At 44.5% G+C, this 17564-nt stretch overlaps 1 long non-coding RNA gene across 2 annotated transcripts; it reads right to left on the minus strand.

Annotated features, from left to right (window-relative positions):
- Window positions 1–14183: 14183 nt before the first annotated feature.
- On the minus strand, window positions 14184–17326 carry LOC136293013 (uncharacterized). 2 transcript variants are annotated; one of them, XR_010722049.1, is made up of 4 exons: window positions 17055–17326; window positions 16266–16346; window positions 15818–15860; window positions 14184–15093 (listed from the first exon to the last, which is right to left on the minus strand). It is a non-coding gene; the product is annotated as an uncharacterized lncRNA (long non-coding RNA). The 2 variants fall into 2 exon arrangements; XR_010722050.1 differs by lacking the exon at window positions 15818–15860.
- Window positions 17327–17564: the final 238 nt, after the last annotated feature.

Consider the following 17564-nt stretch of genomic DNA (forward strand, 5'->3'; position numbering starts at 1 on the left):
AGCTATAAATGTATAGATTGAAAAATTTGTTCATCATCAGTTTCTATGCTGGGTTTTTTTCCTTTAGCTTTATTATAGATGAACTTGCTTTAGATCAAAGTCTAGATTCCTGGAAGCATGCTTTCATAATTTATTAGTTTCAGGAAACAAAATCCAAAACTACTTCAAAATTTCACATGCTTATACTATGGCAGCTATTTTGAATACATAAGACCAAATGCTGCTGACCTTGTGGCAGTAGAACACCCACTCAACGAGGTTACATTTTTGCTTATGAAATAATAGTAGGTTTCAGTCCACAATGGTATTTGGTTTGATTTCTAGAGATTGTTTTCTGCAGAGTTTTACATTGAAGATGATTTCCACAATGCAAAACCATGAGAACATTTTAATCAGCTTGCAGGTGGACACATCTGAATCACAGGAAAATGTATAACTAAGACTATGAAAGCATCATGCAGTGCCAAGAGCATTGAATGGTTTAAGGGAAATAGGACAGAAGTTCCCTTTTAATCTGCCGTAACATTTCTTCACCTGTATTTTAACAAAAACATAATTCTGACTACATAGAAAATAGTTTCAGAAATCAAGTTTTCTAATCGAAGAATTTATTCGCATGCTCTGGCCCACCCCTGATGCTGTGAACAGAAAGACTCTCCAAATCTCTCATGCTGCCGAAAGCTCATATACACTGGTTGCTACTTAAATCAAATAACCCAAAAGCCAGTGCTCAGTGCTGCCAATGGGGCTCTGCATGACTGAGACTCTGCAGGAGCACAGGAGCCTCAAGAAGCTGCTCCCCAGCTCTGCAGAGGACTTTGCACACAGATCCCCCTGGCCACTCAGCTGGAACTGCTGCCACACCTCACTTGGTTCAAAAAAAATGAGCTCACATGGCTCTACTTGAAAGTCACATGAATTACCAAGGTCTGGATGCGTTGCAGGACCAGGATGAGACATGTAGTTGCTACAGGAGTCAGCCAGATTGAACAGCTGAAAATATCAGGGCATTTGAACATGAGGACATTTCTCTCATTGTCTGACAGGAAAACTCTCTGCTCAGTAAATGCAGGCGTTAGGTTGGGGCTTGGCAAACTCTTTGTGTCTTGGCCTGGACCAGAGGACAGAAAGAAAATCCTGGCAAGAACTGGAAGGCAGCATCAGCTCAAGCCACATTCGAGGAGTTAATGAACTCAAGGATTGAAGCCCTTAAAGGAATGAATATCCCCAAATTAATAAAATTTTTCATTTCATTAGGAAGTGAATACTCTTTCTTTTTACTCTACACCATTGAAACCATAAAGACAGCCCCTATGGAAATGGAAGACTCATCTGAAAAACTGATTTCATTTTTATCCATTATCTTTCTAAACTCAGCATCTTAGTGCCTGTGCTTTGAGTGTTCTCCAGAGAGCCAATGGGATTTCTTAATGGACTCTGTGCAGGGCTCTGTGTAGCTTCACCTAACAATATAAATGTAGCAATTCTGCTGAGGAATGATGGAATGAGAATGATTGTCACTTATAGCCTTGTATGTGGGAATCTCAATCTCTCTTTTTCAGTGCATTTGTGTGCGTTTCCTGCCAGAGAGAATTTCAGTCCAAATTTCTGTGCAGTATTTAAAACATAATTGTGTTTAACAAACCCAGCAAAAAGTGGCAAGCACTGCAACAGTGAGGAAAAGCCCAGACTTGTTTCCAAACAATTCTTGGGCTAGCTGAGCCAGGCAGAACTGTGCTCAAGGATGCATCCAGCAGGATGGGGTGGCACGGGGAGCCACAGAGCAGCTGCAGGAGGTGTGTGGGGCCTGGCAGGGTTGGAAGGGACCTGTGGAGATAGCCCAGTCCAACCCCTCTGCCCAAGAAAGGCCACCTGGAGCAAGGGACGCGGGAACACCTCCAGGTGGGTTTGGAACGTTCCCAAAGTGGGAGACTCCACACCCTCCCTGAGCAGCTGTTGCAGTGCTTTGCCACCCTCAAGGTAAAGAAGTTCTTCCTCACGGTGAGGTGAAGCTTCTTGGCCATTGCTCCTCATCCTGTCCCTGGCACCACTGAAAGGATGCTGGCACCATTCTGTTCAGCTGAAGATGTCCACTCTGGGCTGAAGACAACTGGTCACAATTTGAAACACTGGGAGACTGTTAATCAGTTGCTTCATTTGGTAATTTTTTCCAGTAATCAATCATCCTTACTGCTAAAAACTGTGCTGGATTTCTCATTTGAATGTATTCGGCTTCAGCTTTCTGCTATTCCTTCTTTTTATAGCTTTCTTTAACCTGAGCCACTTAATTGTATAGTAATGACTACTCTTTCCCCGTGGATTTCCAGGGTAATCAAGTTACTTCCCCATTTCCTTTTTGATAATTTAAAAAATTTGAACTCCTTAGTTCTGCCACTTTCATATGGAACCTAACCAACTCTGCAGACTGAAATTCTGTGTACAGCATTTTTTTTCTATATCCCCAGTAGTGTTCCTCAACATCCTTTTTAAAATATCAGTCTCATTAAAATCAGATTAAAATGCATTTTGCCCAAATAAGCCCTGCCTCCCAGGTGATCTGCATGACTTTAATAAGATTTCCCCAGCCTCATGTTAGTTCTTACTTTGTACCAGCTATGGGTTTACAATCCGTGTTGTTATATTTGCTTTGGTGGAGTGCAGCAGTGTTGGGGGGGCTCCTCTCTGACCCCAGAGCCAACTGGGGCACGTGGCAACTCCTGAAATGTTGCACTCTGATAAGACCTCAGCATTTTTCCCAGGCTGATTCTGCCAAGTGCAGACCTGTCCTTCCCCTGGCAGTGACTGGGTTGTCCCTGACCCCGCAGGGTGCAGCTGACTGGGCCAGGGGAACTGTGGCCCCTGCGCCCCTCTGGATCAGCTCCAGCCAACCCTCCTCTCTCAGGAGAGCTGGGGGTGTGCAGTGCAATGTATTTACACTCCTCTGCATTTGTTGAGACGTTTTCTATGCAGGCTGCATAATTAAAACAAGGGAGGCAGGCAACCCAGGGTTTTTGCTGATGTCTGGTGCAGTCAGAGCTCCCATTGCTGTGTTCCAACACCCATTTGCCCATGGGGAGGTGTGAAATGAGCAATTGAAAAGCTGAGACAAACTTCAGCTGTTCAACATTTTACAAATCTCCTTTTCTGAACCATCAGATGTGCCATATTTTTCCATCACAGAACTTCTACATGTGCCTTATCTTTTTTTTTTTTCTTTCCAGTAGTGTTGGTATGACCAGCCTGTTCAAGACAAAAAGCTTGTAAAATATTTATTTCATTAATTCCAGTAGCTTAAATAAAATCGTTATTTACAACCAGGTGCTCTTTGCAGGAGGGGTGGCAACAAAAGCACTGCTCTCTGCCACTAGCCTTCAGCCCCACCACCTTGTGCAATCCCACCCACTGCACCTGAGCTGTGGGCTTTGGGGACCCAGTGGTGGCCATGGACACAAAGCTGACCCTGTGGACTTCTATTGCAGAAAAGTGATGTGGATTCCATGCCCTGATATCTGTGGGTCTGCAGGCACAATCCCACCATGGTTGGTATTTATAATTCAATGGAGTTTTGTTTGTCTCTGGGGGAATTAAGGAAAATGGGGTTACAAGGAAAGATCTGTTTGCATTTTCAAAATGTGCCTTGTGAAATCCCTCACAAGATTCACTTTAATGCATTCCTCGAGTCAGGAGTGAGTAATGTGATTTGGCTTCCACATTTTATGGGATCTGCAGCTGTAGAATTAGAAAACTGAGCCAAAATAAATAATAAAAATAAAACAAGTGCCAGAGAGACACTATTGCTATTCTAAGGAGAAGACTGCTCCTGTAAATGGGAGCGTCAGGTAGAACTTGCTGGGCTTCCTTAGGGAAGTAACAGGACAGCATCTTCCCATCACTGAAATCATTTGGGAAACAGCCTCTGTATGAAGTTCTCTACAGTTCCTCGTTTCTCATGTTGTTTTGTGTTAGGTCAGCCATTACTCAGGGACCTGCCACAGATTATAATTTGGCAAATTAAGGTTTGTATGTGCCGAGTCGGGAGCAGATACGGCAAGAGTGAAAACGGGCAGCCGTGGCTGGTTTCTGGTTTGGGTTTCCCAGAGCAAGCCTTGCCAGATGCTGAGTTTGTCCCTGCCCTGGCCTGGCCGCTGTGATTGCTGTGACTGATTGCTGTGATTGCATCACTCACCCCCGGCCGGAGCAGAGCACCGGGGGATGCACGAACAGCCAGTCCAGACCAGGCACCAAGCAATGGTAAAGCAGATCTCTGTAGTACCCTGCAGCATTAACACTTTTTAACTCTCCTCCTTCCCTTCCCTCCCTCTCCAGCCGACCATCTGTAATGATTTTGCCTTTCTATTTGCTAATGAAATCGAAGCAACGGGAGCAGCAGCTTTAATGTGGGATGAAACGCCCTCCCTGGAGTGCTGAGCGTGTGACGCAGCAGGGGGAGCGCTGGATGTCGGGTTGGTCTTTCTGCGAGGTACCTGTGCAGCGAACTTGACATCCTTGTCTAGACAGATAATGTATTTCCTTTTCCTATCACTTTGCAATGCAAGTCTGAACATTCTTAGTCTTTCAAATACGAATGAAACATTTTTCTTAACACTTCGTGAAGTTCTTTCTGTTTTTATTCCTTTTCTCTTCTGTCTGGTACTCACTGGAATCGATTTTTAATTGAAATCACTCCACCTCTAGGTCAGCCTGAAAGCTGCAACAATTACATTTCTGTCTTCTCAAGTTTGGAACATATTTTTCATTTTGTAGCTATAGAAATTAGCTCTCTTCGCTTCCAGAAGAACAGCAGTTACAAGAAATGCGCAACTTAAGCAGCCAAAATTAAAAGTGCCAATAAGCAAAGCCCTGGCAGAAAGCCTTGGGAGTGCCCGGGTACCCCACTGCTGTGTTTTGGGGCAGCTCATTTGTTCATAGCTAATTGGACCAAAACCCAGGGAGCTCCCTGGGGTTGGGAAAGATGTCTGAACTGAGGGGGAAATGGTCTGTAAAGGTGCAGGCACATTGCAGAGACACCAGTTTGCTGTGATTTCCCTTCGGATGCAATAGTCACATCCATACTTTGATGTGTTTAGGAAGACAGTTCCACTTCAGGGTTTTTTTAGGTTTGTTTTGTTGGGTTTTTCTTATCCCATTCAGTTCCGTTTCCATGAAAATCTGATTTCCATTTGGGATGAAAATTTACATTTCCTATTAGTTCTACTGAACTGATGAACTTAGAGTTTCTCCTTTATTTTATTTCTCAATGTGGCCAGAGCTCTGCCTCTCCAAATACTCTGTGCTTTGTCCTATCTTCCATTTTTTTTTTTTCTGCCTTTGTGCATGCTGTTCACCTTTCACATTTCGGAAATTGCTTTAGATGCAAATACATCCATTTGTGACTCCACACTCAAGATTTTAGAAGTTACTAGAAAATTCAAAGTAACATACGACAAATCTGAGCCTTTGCTGCTGATTCGCATAATTGGTTTTAGGGATTTTGGTTTTCTCATTTTCTTCTTTTATTAACAGATGTTCTCTTTCATTTTAAAGGGCTTGAAAATGTTAATTGTTTAAAGTACCAAGTCTGATCATTCTTTATCCTCTCTGTGTTTTTCAGCTTTTTCTTTCTGCAAGATCACCAAGCAGCACTCAGCACATTTAATTCACTTTGCAGACCTCAGTTACAGATTAGTAGACTCATTGCCTTCACACAGCATGCTGGGATTTAGAGAAATAGAAGTAAGCAGAAAACACTGGACTTTAAACAGGGGCTCAGACACAAAAACAAGTTACCTGGCTTGGAAAGTTTAAAAGGAGCAGCTGGGCTTCAGGAACTGGCTATGTCTATGCCTTTTAGCATGACTCAAACTGGAGGATATTTCATTTTGTCTGGAACATGGAAGGATGAGCAAAGTCCATCTATCTGGTTCACACCATGCACTCAAAGAAGTACAGCTCAGCTTGGCCATGGCAGTTTTCTTCATTTGTGGTCCCATTTTTCTGTCCTTGACTCTCACATTGTCACTGACTTGGAATATTTTGGGTGGGCTATAGGGCACATTGTCTGAGTTTTGTTTCATCATTAAATACACATTTGTGCTTGAGCTTCCTGTAGGTTTCTAGGCAAGTGGGCACTTCCAAGCTGAAATCAAATGAGGCACTCTGAGTGACCACCTGGAGGGTCCTGTCTCCAAAACATGCCTCCAACCACAAACCCCAGTGCCCCAGGGCACTTTGCCTAACTTAGAGTGATGGGCAGGTACCTGCTTTTGAAAAGAGAAAATACCTTCCCCTTCATTCCTCAGTTATTCTTCCCAGACCCATTCACAAGGGCCAGAGCACAGCAAAGGAGAGTCTCCAGGGTAGCAGCTACAAAGACATCAGCTTCTTCTCTAGGTATTCAGAAATCATATGAAGAATGGCTCTTGGCCATTGAAAGCTGCTGAAGGTGGTCCAGTGATCAGGCAGCAGCAGTAATGCTTTGCCTCTGTTTCCCTCTGCCACCTTTCCAGCACCTTGGACACGTCTGTCACATACTGTTGGAAATTGAAGGGTGTCTTCTTACCCCTCTGGGCCTGATTTTTCGTCTCAAATAAAGGTTTTGGAAGACTTTTATGGAAAGCACTAGAGAAATTCAACATCCTCTCAGAGCTGGGGCACAGGCTGACTGAGATGACGCACAGCCCCGGGGCTGCCTCAGGGAAGGGTTTCTTGTGCCCTCATTCCTGTTTCTATCCATCTTGCAGCTCCAGCAAAGAGCTCTGGATAAACAGAACTTGGGCCTTTAATAATGTACAGCTTAGAGTGAACAAGACAGCAACCTTGTGTGTCTGCTCCTTTTCAAAGGGTGCTTCTCGTCTGTTTCCTCCATCAAGGCGAGGGCCAGAGGCAGGTTTAACACTTACCTGGCTGATAGCAGGAGGGCTTGGTGATGGAGAGGGGAGCACAGAGGTTTTGGGGACAACCAGAGGGATGTCAGACAGGGAGAGGAGATGGCACAGAGAGGCTTGAATCAGCCCCCTTCTGTTCTGTCAGTAAACCACCACTCCTGTTTCAGTGCAGATTCACCGTTTGATGCACAGGCAAGTTGTCATCTCAGGAGGCTGCACCGCCCAGCAAGGACAATGGGCTCCCTCCGGTTGCCTCAAGTGCCGCCTGAGGGGTGACTTGAGGACATCTGAGACTTCCTTGAGGCAGATGTGAAGCATAGCTAGATGCCCCACAGGGATGTCAAATGGTACCAGATCCCTGTGTTTAAGCAGCTGCCTTGCAGGCCTCTGCCCCACTGGACTGTAACAAGGGAGCACAGCTGCCAAAAATGCACATTTTGTACCTTAACATCATTCCGAAGTCATGTTGGGTTACAAATTACAGATCCAAGTGCAGACTTTGCCTGTCACAATTCCCAGCAAGATGTTTCATCTGGGCCAATTAAGACTCAGTCTGGTAACTTTCTGTGAGTTATTTCTTTTAGGATTTCAGCAATGGGCCTGGCTGCCAAGTGACATTTCTGAGCACTTTGTTCTAAGATGAGGCAGTCTCTGATGATCCAAGCCACCCTGTGAAGACATGAGCAGTAATCCCTTCAAAGACACAACCCTTCTTTTCCTCTGAAATGCCGTTGGCAGTTTGTTCCTTTCTGAAGGAAAACAGCGAGTGCTACAACATGATATATAGTATATTGGTATCAATTTTTGGATATGTTGTTTCTGAGCATACCCAATCTCTTTAAGTTTTTTATTAGCTGGAATCATTTTTCTATTTAAGGGAATCTGCCTGTTGTATTGTGGGGTTTTCCTACTTAATTAAACTCCAAATGAATTTCACTGTTAATTTTCCTGATATCCATTTGCTCAGTACAAACAAGTGGAACGTATGTCCTGTCAGCATTTTCCTGCTACAACAATATACATGCAGCTTCCTCAGCAGCTCACTCCTGTGAGGGTGGGAGATATCCACAAGAGGATATGTCTGAGTCACTGGAATCCAGAAGCCTCCATGAGCTGTCCCAAATCACCAGCACTGTGCAATAAAGAGAAAGGGAATTAACCAAGACACATGGTCACAGTTCAGGTCTTCCTTGAAAAAAGATTTCCCTTCATGTGTGGTTTTCCATATCACCTTTGCAAATAATAGGGAAAGACCAATGAAACTGCTTAGAAGAAAGCCCTGGAGACAGAGCAGGAATTGTTATTATTAAAATACCATACCCTGCCCAAAGCCTGTACCTACACATAGATCAGCCCACACCACAGGCACTGGAGTCAAATGCCACAGTCACTGCTTGGGATTTTCTGGATGTTATTTTGTGTGTCTGTAGTGAAGGGAGTTCAGAGTCATTTCTAAATTCTGGAGGCTCTCAGCCGTGAGGTTTAAATCTGTTTCATAGTTGGAATAGGCCATAATAATATTCTGCTTTACAGATAATTCTGCCTAACACTGTTTTTCTATCTCATTCTGTCAGCTGCAGCATCTCTCTCCATTCTTACTGCAGCCCAAGAAAACCTCACATTAAATCTTCCCCCACTAGTCTTTTCTGTCACATCTGCACCAGCCTACATCTTCTTGTCTCTTTAATTTAGCTAGGCAGGACTTCATCATGCCCTACACCAACATGCCTACACATGGTTCTCATACTATCCTCTATTTTTATTTCACATCCTTTATTTTGCATTTCCAGGCAGTTGCCATTTCTCTTTGTCCTGTTGTTTTACATTATTCTCCTGACCTGACTATATGATCATCCTATTTTTTGCATAATCACATTTCACCTTCTGCTTTCCCCAGTTCTGATGGGTTTTCATTTATTTTCCTGGCAAGGTTTTGGTGTCAATTCACCAATTAATTCTTGCTGTCACCACATGCTGTTAATATGGATTAGGTGACTATGGACTTTTGAGAACTTCAGCTCTAATTTCCAGCAGTTTTAAGGGGAGACAAACAGCTGAGGGTTGACCTGCCAGTTTGGGACACTAGGTGTCTTCAAAGGATGTTTGTACTGGACAAGACAGTAGAAATCTGCAGTATCTCACAACAGCAAAAGAATGAAAAGAGGAGACTTCTCATGTTTATTACAGCAGTAATGATATCACAGTGGGGGTGTGTTGCCTTATTCCAGATTTATAGCTGGGATCTGTGAATGTCCCAGGGCTCAGCATGCAATCCCAAAGACACTCTATTTGCATGTACTCCACATTCAATAAATAAAAAATGGAAGTGTCAGAGACCCATTCTAAAACACTCTGTTATTAAGCAGTTGCCAGCAGATCTTGTGCTTTTTTGTTATTACTCTCACAGAAGCTCTCCCTGTATGTTGTGATGAGCTGGAGATGCTCAAGCTTTACTGCCAGGCTGAGAACCAAAGCAAAGGGAAAAAACAAAGAAGGGGGGAAAAGTTATCTTTAAATCTGTGTGTCTTAAGATAAAATCCTGCCTGCAGACAGTCCCAGACCCAGCCCCAGCCCGGCAGAAGGAGGGATGACTAAGCCCCATTTCTTCCTGTAAACAACCACTTTTCTGGCAACTTCAGCCATGCAGCCCTGCACACCAAGGGACACTTATGGGCCATGAGATTTGAGTCTGTATCAACGATATGTTTACCTTCCCATCCTTCACTCCAGTTCCAGATAGACATAATTCACAAAGGACAGGCTTTGAAGTTAGCAAACAGAAACCAACCAGTGTTAACACAAAGGTCAATTTTTTTTTACCAATCCACTCTTTTTCTGCATATTCTGGATCTGAGAGGTGATTAAAGCAAGACAAGGTTATTACTTGGAATGAAAGCACGAAGATATTTTTTTCCTCTGAGGTGCAAAGCATGTAGAGGGAAGAGTGAGACCTGAAAGATATCTGAGCAGGGCCCTCTTTCACACCTCCACTCCGTTTTCAAGCGGTGTTCCCGCCCCAGCCCACTTAACTCACCCCTCTAGTGAGGGAGACACAGGACTGTCATTCCTGCAGCACATCCCTTCTTCCCCAAAACCCTGTGTGAGTGGGCTAGACCTCCAGACCTCACTCTTGCATGACTCCAGCAAAGCTGAAGCTTAGCTTTCATCAGGGCTGCCAGCCTGGATGGAAAAAACAGGTGGTCCTGAGAGTGGTCCCTGCATCCTCACTATTGTCCTCCCCATGGTTACCTGTCCCCTGAAGCTCTCCACTCCCAGGACCTGTCCTCTCTTTTGCTGTCCCTTTTTCTGCTCATTTCTCTCTTGCCAGAACCTTCTGATTTCACTTCTGGGCATCACACACGCTCATGTCAACTATATAACCCAGGGATATATGATGTATTTAACCACTGCAGTCAGCTCCCTCATTTTCACCCTCTAGAACATAACCTTTTCTTTTTCTTTCCAGCAGAAGGCAACACATTGCAGTGCAATGACCTCTTAAAGATGAGTAACTTTATAGCTCTCCCATCCCTGCAAGGTAAAAGCAAAATTTTAATTTGCTTTCCTCAAGCAGGACTTTTCCTACTCCATTATATTGCCACTTACCCTCTGCCAAAGCCTTACACACTGCATGATGTGAAAGAAAGTCACAGGGAATAAAATAATTTGTGCTGCAAGGCACCTCAGCCATTTGGCAATTAATCTGAATTATTTTTGTGTTTGGGCAGGAGGAAGTGGAAGGGTGAGTTCCATTTCAGTGAGAGCTGAGGGTTTCTGTGCCCCAGATGTTTTGTCCATGCCTGCAGATATTTCCCCACTGAGTGCCACACCTGGCACCTACACAGGTGACAACAAACACAAGCTGATGTCTCCCACTTCACCCATCAGCTCTGCCAGGTTTGGTGACTTGGTGGAGCTCTTGCTCTTTACCCAGTGCCTTAAAGCCACATCCTTGAGGTGAAGGTGCCTGGTGGACCCTACTACATGTGAAATTACCTGTGGATCCTACCACATGTGAAAATACCTGTGCCCCCAAGATCCTTTTCCTGAATTACTGTTGGGTCATCCCAGAAAAAGCAGCATCACAGATGACGCTGAAAGTTTGAAATTTGCTGGCTTGGACTTTTTGATTATTATTCTGCTTCCTCTGTGAGAGATGAACTGCACTCCCAACCTCGTGTGCTTTATTTGCAGGTGATTTTGACTTAACTGCACTATTGATCCCAAGATGGATAGGAAGCCCAGCAGCTTAAGCCCTGTCCCTGAAGGTGGGAAAGGTTCATTAGATTTATGAAATTCTCCAGGATATACTGGGGCTCTGCAGTCTATCTAGCAAAAAGGCTTTACATTTGACTCACATTCACATGATTTGTATTCCTTGTTGAATTATTATTTTTTATTATTTTTATTTAGACTCAAGATTTTTCCTCTAGCTCAACTGCACAAGAAATGCAGTCAATTAGTAGGCAGGAAGATGGGCAGTCCATTCCCCATGAGTCTCAGATATCCCATCTCTCAGCCTCATCCTAACACTATCATCCCCATATCCTTTCCCTCAGGCAAGACAGATTTGGCATTTTCCTCTGAGGTAATTAATGTGGCTTCTTGATTTCCTCTTGTTTTCACCTGGGATAAACAAACACATCTTCAGAAGGCCAAGGTCTTTTCTGCTCTTCATCCTGCCCCACCAGCGAGGAGGCTGGGGGTACACAAGGAGTTGGGAGGGACAGGACAGCTGAGTCCAGATGAGCCAAGGGTTATCCCACACCACAGGGCATCATGCTCAGCACACAGAGCTCGGGGAAGGAGGAGGAAGGGGAGGATATTTGAAGCAGTGGTGTTTGCCTTCTGAAGCCACCTCTGTGTGTGACACAGCCTGGCTCTCCTAGAGATGGCCGAACCCCCTCCTGCCCACAGGAAGTGGGGAATGAATTCCCTGGTTTGATTTGCTTTAGAGAACAGCTTTTGTTTCACCTATTGAGCTGTCTTTATCTCAGCCCACCACTTCTCTCACTTCCACTCTTCCAATTCCCTCTCTCATCCTATTGCGTGGGAGCAAGTGAGCGGCTGAGGGGGCCTGAGTTGTCACCTGGGGTTAAACCACAACAAGATGCAAATAAAACCTGGCATCACTTTCTGACTCAGAGCAGCTGTGGGGACCGAGCCCTGAGGCAGCACACTCACATCAGTTCTGTGGCTGAAGTGGCACTGGGGCACCAAGGGGACCACTTAGAACCGGCATTTTTTAATGAATTCCCTCACTGCGTGTCATGGGGAGTTAGTGGCAGATCCCTGACATTTGTAGAACAGACGAATTCAGAGGCTGAGAAGTCCAGAGAGGATAATGAAGTTGGACAGGTATTGTCCAAATGAGAGAAAAAGAAAAGGCCACCTTGTATATATAGGAAATACAATACAAAAAGTGGAATTTTTATTAAGAAAGAGAATGAAGTCTCGTAGAAGTAGCCCGAGAGCAGACAATAAATAAGGTGAGTGTAAGGTTAGCAGAAACTGGTAAATATCATCAAAATGTGACCGTGGTTCAGGGCTGTTCCCTGGAATAGCCACGGGTTCTGCTGCTCCACAGGGAATAGAGGCAGGCAGTGCACTGGATACGCTGGCAGGATTGGTGAGGAGGACAGCAAGGACTGTTGAGGATCAGGAAGAAGGAGGCATGACAGCCACACACTTGAGGATTTTGCAAAATGGCAACATCCAAAGAAATGCAAGCAGGTTTCAGTACAGCTGTGTGTGAAGAGGGAATGTAAAGCAGCCTGCTGGAAGAGCAGGAAACCCTCCCAGACAGCCAGGTCAAGTTGCCTGTGAAGTCACAGAGCTTCCCAGAGGCAGGATGTGAACATCCTGCACCCACTCTGGGGCAGCATGAGACAATTTCCCTCAGACACAGGTAGCCAGACACAGCCACGGTCCTGGCCCAGCCACCTCCTCTGGGCTGCCCCAGAGAAAACCTCCCGCTCCTTCAAGCCGGTGCTGCTCCTGCAGTTTCCTACTTATCTAAAGATAAAATAGAAACATTCCTGATTGCCCTTTTCTGCAGTTTGGGTGAGGCTTCAGCATGACAAACTGTTACAGGAATGATATCTTTTTAGCCATTTCAAGAAAACATACTTTTCTTCCCATGAAATAGTGACTGTTCTCACCATTAAATGGCTGATTGGATTTTTGTTACTTTTCCTACTTGCAAAAACCCTCGGACATGGGCATTATTTTAAGCTAGGTCTAGCAATGATACTTGCAGTCATAACAAAAATGGAGCTTTAAAAGACTCTTTAAAGCTCTGATTTTCCTCACTTCTTCCTGAAGAGCATCAAAATATTTGCTTGTTTGTTCAAGGCAGTATTATTGAGGATAAAATATACTTATGGTATATTTTTAAGAAGACATTTCACAAGCAACATCCCCAGATTACAAGCAGTACCCCTTTTTACATGTGTATTTTTGGCTGTACCTGGTGATACCCTGGAGCAGCCTGGGATCACAGGGATTGCCACATGGCCAGGGCATTTGGATGTGATGTGCAAAGCTCTTGTGCCATTATCAGCCTCGATGGGCTGCAGCCCATCATGAACCAAATCCTTTGTCTTACCTTAAAGTGTCTTTGCTAAATAGTGCAGGCAGTAGGTTTGGTTTGGTTTGGTTTGTTTTGTTGGGTGAGGAGTACCCCCACTACCCCTGACAGAAGAACCACAGGATGCGTGAAGTGTTACTGTGATTAAACAGCTGAGAAACAATTGCACCAGGCAGCCCTGTATTAAACAAGTGCTTTGAGCTCCCCAGCTCCACACACAGTCCTGGCTGACCTTTACAGAGCATTTCTGCTGTGCCATTAATTTTCACAGGTCCCTTAGGTGGGCACTTCAGAGAGTCTTCCCTTGCTTTGCACGCTGCAATTCCAGAGTTATGGCATTTTCAGACACACCAGCCAAAGACCCATGCAGGTTTATTTTATTTAATGGGTATTTTTATACATCCTTTAATCAAATATTTGGCTGCTGCAATCATCTTGGCTAATGAATGTGGGCAGGACCCCTCTATGCTCAATGCCTGGGTCCTTCTTTTCATTTCACATCCACATCACAACATTCCTCCCCTAACACAGGGACAGGGGTATAGGGCATCTTGTCGGAATCTAATTTATTATTTCTAAACATTACTGGGATCTATTTCTTCCTCTTGAACTGGAATCCGAAATAGTGAATTAGTTTCCTATAAGATAGGCCACCTAAATTATTAAACCTGTGACCATGTTGCTAATTTAAATGCACTTATTTTAAAAGCTATTGAAAAAGGTCCACTACTCCAAATTGTTTTTCAAGATCTTGCTTTATTTAAAAGCACAGCCTTCATAAAAATCCACCTCTGAATGTAACCACTTAAACATATTCTACACCGCCCAAAAGTTACTTGGGCAGATTTACCAATGTGTGTGCATTACAGATAATGAAGGCAGACACTGCAGTGACAAAGGGAGGCCAGACAAAGGTAAGGTCCTGCTTTGGAAAATCACATCCCAAGCAGCAGTCGCTGCCCCAGAAGAGCTCCCAGTAATTACAGCCCCACAAGAAGCATAATGGGATGTAATACAGAGCAGTTTATGAAGTTCAAAGTATACCTGTGGTGCATCACAATCCCACAAAAAACTATGGCAAACATTATATAGCTTTCCTTTGGGGAAGAGTGAAAATTACACACAGAGGGACTGGAAATCTATTAAGCCATTCAGCAGGTAATAATTCCTGCCAAATCAGGCAGTAATGGGAGCTGCTTATTAGCTGTATTAGATACCCGCAGACAGAAGGCACCCGGCACCGTTCTGCGCCACAGCATTATCCCTTGATTTGTTTCGGGCCACTTGTATTTGTCACCCACCCCCTCAGGAAGCCAGAGCCACCACCTGGCATCAGTTAGCTGGAGGCTTCCCTCTGTAAATTGATCTTTGTGAATTAAGGCAGCAGAAGCTGTGGGCTGAATTACACCCAGCTGTGTGCAGGGTTGTTTTAAGAGGAGATTGTATTTTCAGCTCAGGTGAGGCAAGGAAGGGATGAGCAGGTTTTGCTGCTCCAGTAAATCATACACTGAAGGCTTTGTGGTCTTCCCCAAAACGCAGCTGCACACAGACCAAGGGCTCTAGCAGCAGTATTAGCACATGTCTCCAACATCAGACTTAACAATGAAATGATCAATGCTCCTGCAAGAAAAGATGAGAGAGAAAATGCATCAACTGATATTTTATAAGCATAAAGTGTAAATATCAGATTGATAATGTGACTCCTCGACCAATTGTTGGGTAATAATCTTGGAGAACAACCTAATTTAAATTTCTATTTACTGTTATTATATTACAGCCACTAAGAAGAAGAGCCTGGCAGTCCTTCCTCTCTTTTTTTCCTGATTGCCTTCACCTTTTTACTGTGGAGCTGTTAATCCAAAACTCCATGTGGAGCATTCAGGCAGCAACCCCCAGAGCAAAGGGCCCCACACTGCAGGAGTACCACCCCCACTCGTGTATAAAGAGCTCAGGCACCTCAGTGCCATAAGTGACCCATTCCTCCGTCGTGTGACTTACTCAAAAAACACACCAGATGTTAATTATCACATTATTTCCATGTAATACCTAAAAATCATGGCAGAGGAAAACTATAAAAAACCACTATGCAGCAAGTCACTCAAGATGTAAAGACCTGGCTGTTAAATGATTTTTTCCATCACATCTTAATTTTTTTTAATTTTAAAGGGCAGATTTGGAGGTTTCTGAGCCATTTATATCTGAAGTCTAATATACATGATAGCTTCACAGTGTGTGATCCGGCTGTGAATGAGTAAAATGCCTTTTCAAAATTGCCTGTGCACATCAATATAAAGACAATATTGAAAAGTCAGTTGTGTTTACCAAGTTAATGTGCACAATTTACCTGCTCACTTAGGCCAGTGCACTGTGTCAGTGGCAAGCCAAGGCTGTTAAGGCAAATACAAATACTATAAAAACTGAATTAAGTTTTTTCTGTATCTTTGCAGTTGACTCTTACTCTCCTGCTCCTTTTTTATTCCCCCTGTGAAGCTGAGCACCATCCCCCTGCTGAAGGGGTATATATCCAGTTACAACTTCATTGCAGCAGAAAAGCCTCAGGAAGAGGAGTCTGGATCCTGCTGCCAAAACCTGGGTGAGGGGTGGAAGGTGATGGAGGTCACCAGGCTGGGCTGGTGGTGCCATAGTGCTGTCCCAAAGCTCCAGGCATGTGGTTTGAATTCCAGCCCTGCAGCTCCTTCCTTCTGCTTCTTCACCAGGTATTGATTGTTTCTCATGTATTGGAGTGTATCTACCACCCCAGGCAGTGAGAGGAGCCCCTGTACCATCGTTACCTTCCTCTTTATGTCTGGACATTTGTCCTGCTTTATGGAATTTCCAGTCCCCCTCTCTTCTCCTCTGCTGCTCAAACACACCTGAAATGAAGTATCTGAAGTTATTCATATGCTGAACAATGGGGAAAAAAAACCGGAACAACCAAATGGTATTTGATGTGACTCAGAGCTTGAAGGCAGAGAGACAATATAAATCCAGCATGGTCATTAATAGTCATGAAGAGGAAATTTTTTTTTCCTTTGGGAAAGATAGCGAACAAAGCAGCAAAGGGACTTTCATCACTTTCTGGCTTTGGCTGCAGAAGCAGATGGCAGGGGTCACACATCTCAGGGGATTCACAGCAGCCCTTCATCCCACGGTCCTGCAGCATCAGCACCTCCTCCTCTGCCAGGATCAGCTGCCAGCACTGCCCACCAGGGAGAGGAAAACCCTGCAGATAGGATCAGACACGCGCAAATGTTTTCTGCCAAAAAAATTTCACATTTCCAGTGTGTTTTGAATGAAACTTTTAAAAGCAATTTTTTTATGCCAGTGAATTTCCCCTCAGATTTTTTTTTTATTTAAGCTACTCTGACCTGCTTGAGTTTCTGAAGAGCAAGAACCCTGAGAAAATTAATAAATTGCTACACAGCTATGTATTTAACAAAAATTCCATTTCTAAGGACCAACAGCCTGTGTACTCAGCAGAAGGCATGGTCACAAAATCTGGCAGGGAAGATGCTTGGGTGGGCTAAAGGAGCAGGCAAAGAAAGCTGCTCCTTCTTCCCCGTCCAGCTCTGGAAGCCCACCTGCAATGATCTGCAGGATTCAGCCCTGTGCAATCCCTCTGTCCAGGTTCTCAGCCTTGTTCTGACTGCTGGAGCCAAACACATTTCTCATCTGAAGGATAATTAACCTTCCAAGTGAAAATCAGGATTCCAGGCTGCAGAAGGAAAACCACAGAGACCCCAGCCACAGGTCTGTCTGTTCAAATCCCACCTCCCTGCACACCAGCCTGTCTCTCTACACAAGCTCCAGGTATATTTTATCTGTCCCTCCAACACATCCTTTCATAACATGGTTAAACTGTTAGGGGATTGGAAAATAGTGTGCCATTTGGTTTCCCTGTCTTTTGGAGGTTGGAAAAGCAGCTGCTGCAATTCTCATTAGGGTTGGTGTGGGTCACAGCACCTGGGCCCTGACAGCCATTCCCTGGAGAAAGCATCTAACTGCTGCTATCCAGTAGGTTGTCCAGCTGGGAGAGCAGGTGGGAGCAGGCATGAAGGGGAAGGCTGGGTTCAGGCAGCACACCTGGACCA

The sequence above is a fragment of the Chamaea fasciata genome, unplaced genomic scaffold, assembly GCF_029207755.1.
Source record: "Chamaea fasciata isolate MVZ Bird 193981 ecotype frontalis unplaced genomic scaffold, bChaFas1.0.hap1 SCAF_8, whole genome shotgun sequence".
In the NCBI taxonomy this organism is placed as follows: domain Eukaryota; kingdom Metazoa; phylum Chordata; class Aves; order Passeriformes; family Sylviidae; genus Chamaea; species Chamaea fasciata.